The sequence below is a fragment of the Eurypyga helias genome, unplaced genomic scaffold, assembly GCF_000690775.1.
Source record: "Eurypyga helias isolate BGI_N326 unplaced genomic scaffold, ASM69077v1 scaffold6641, whole genome shotgun sequence".
NCBI classification, from domain to species: Eukaryota; Metazoa; Chordata; class Aves; order Eurypygiformes; family Eurypygidae; genus Eurypyga; species Eurypyga helias.
Genome location: NW_010230153.1, coordinates 22,454 through 25,154, shown reverse-complemented (window position 1 = coordinate 25,154; position 2,701 = coordinate 22,454). Strand labels below are relative to the sequence as shown.

Genomic DNA, 2,701 nt, shown 5'->3' with positions numbered 1-2,701 from the left:
GTGTTGTGCCTTGGCCAGTGGGTGGTGAGAAACTGTATCATATTTTATCATGGTTTATTTCCTATTATTTTAATTGCTTGTTGTTAATAGTATTTGTATATATTAGATTCAATTAGTAAATAGTTCTTATCTCAATTTTACGAGCTTCCTTATTTCTTTTCCCTCCGATTCTCCCCCTCCACTGGAGGAGGGAAGGGGGATTTGTGAGAGCGGCTTCATGGTACTTTGCTAGCCGAAGTTAAACCACGACATCCATTCATGTAATGAACCATGTACTTTTCTCATTGATTAAACATTTCTGCTTGCTTCTGATCTATGAATGGAAAAGGCACTTCCCAGTTTTCTTGCACCTGCATGCTGTGCAATACCGCATGCTAGCACTAACTGCAATCCTTTCAACCGTTGGACTTATTTTACTTCACACCCAAGATTAAGAAAGCACAGTTGTGTCCCTTTATAGCTCAAAAAAAAGCTCTCAAAGTTTTAAGATAAAGCATGACTGCTCTGCATGTTTTACATTATTATGTGTGTTATTATTAAATGTTAAGTAAATGTGTTATTATTAGTTAGTAACTGAATGTGTTAAGCTTTATGCCCTCTCCACATCTCCAAAACGCACTGCAAACTATCAATAGGCTAGTGTCTAAATTACCGTATCTGAACTCATCCCTTCAACCGTCCTTAGGGAGACTGTGCACACCTGTGCTCCCATTGGAAATTAAAACTGTATCTTAGCACAATCCAAGGAGAAAGTAGCATGTCTGTCTGACACAGGGGACCTTTTACGAGCTAATATCTATAAATGTCTTAGATTTTAAAACCAGAAAATATTTTCTTCCATTGAGGATTCTTCCTGCCCCAGTATCAGTGCATTACAAAGTTTTAAGTTGAAAAAATAGATATATTGCTTGGAACTAAACTGCTTTAACCAGTCACCTAGAGATGCTTTGAAATTAATCAGGCCTATTTGGAAAAAAAAAAAAAAGACAATCAGAGGATATTGAAGGTTTAAATATGGAAAAGCCTTTCACTTCAGTTGTTAGTATTTGTGATGCAGCCACTATTTAACATATGGACCTTCAGCTCAAATAAGTCATTAATTTCACTGCAGAAATGCTGCTGATGCATCTTCCAGTCAAATACAATGTTAACTTGTTCCTTTGCCATTAGAGTGAGCAATTAAACATTTCACTCCTGACTGATTCTTTGGCTTAAGAGTCATACCTAGAAACTGAAATCTGCTTGCTCCAACAAAATACACTTCTCTGTAGAACCAGAAAACATTTAATTTCATTAGTCAAAGGCACTCCCAGCTAGGGCAAAAGGGAAAAAAAAAATAGCCTGAAGCATTCAAATAATTGATGTGCCTTACTGAGATACCTGAGTAATAAGGTATGCTCACCAAAAAGAACTACACTAATTATTTCCCTAAATCCTCAGGCATTACTTTTTTTGCCATTACAAACTTCAGGTACTCACAACATATGATCTGTAAGCTGCTGCAAATAACACTGAAATAGATGTTAATGACCTACCTCATACAAGACAGATTGATCCCCAAAGTAATTCCAGTTTTCCAAATTCTAGCATAATTCAAGAGACTGAAGGATCTCAGTAAATTTCAGGGAAGGCAGATTACCTACGTAGCCACTAGAGTATTTCCTACACTCTGTGATAATTAATTCCAGGTTTAGAGATTAAAGCAGCCCTAAAAAGTTTCCTAAGAAAAATCAAAGCAAAGATCCCATTTGCAGTCTCCTAGAAGACCTGGAAATAGGCACAACTGAACAGCTGCAAGCTACCTCCACCTGCACTCTAAAATAGTGAAGTGTAAGATAAATCAGACATAAAGACCGGGACTATTAGTGCTAGTCTTGCATATGCTTGTATACGCTGCTCAGACAGGCTCAAAAAGATATCAGGTACAGAGAGCAGATGAAAGAAAACAGGCAAGAACTAGTACAAACTACATGAAAATAGATATATTTTAAACTGAGAGAAGCAAACCAAGTGAGACTTGGGTTTATTGTCCTGTCTTTGGACTACAGAAGAATTAGAAAGGAAGGAAACAGAAGTTTTCCAAAACAAACAGAAGAGGGGTTTTTTATACATAACTGAAAAAAAGAAAATAACCTCTATCCACTTATAATTTATGAGTTCTACAAATTCTCCAAACAAAAGGAGAGGCGTTAACAAATAAGAAAGCATAAAATGTATCAGGAAGGCATATTTGCTGAAGGATTTTCTTATATCAGAAATATTTGACTCTACTAAACAGGAAGAAAACCACCATGAAGTTTACAAATGTCTCATCTGACTGGGTTCCACTAAGGCTTATTCTGCCAAGCTGCAACTTGCCATACAACACTGCAAACAAAGCTGTAGGTAGATAAAGCTTCAACTGGGAGCACCTCCTTCCCGCATCTCCATGGATTAGCTCTCCAGTACAAACCATGACAGGAATGACTGCCCCCAGAAAACGAGTCACCCTTCCAGAATGAATTTAAGTTAAAATAATTTTCTCTGACAAGAAAATTAAGACGACTTTCAGGGTTACAACAGTTTTTTTAGTACCCCAGAAAGCCAACTGAAATTAAGCATGACTGTCTTTATTAACAGAAAGGAAAGTTCACAGCTCTCAATCACCATTTGCAATCAAGCTGGAAAGCTTTTTCTCCTTTTAAAATATATAAGCTTTTAT

The 2,701-nt window shown here is 36.8% G+C and overlaps 1 protein-coding gene across 1 annotated transcript in view; it reads right to left on the bottom strand.

Moving 5' to 3' along the window:
* LOC104516339 (probable phospholipid-transporting ATPase IIB) overlaps window positions 1-2,701 on the bottom strand; it is a gene marked incomplete at both ends in the record, with an annotated part of 46,892 nt that overhangs the window by 24,822 nt on the left and 19,369 nt on the right. The window lies entirely within an intron of this gene.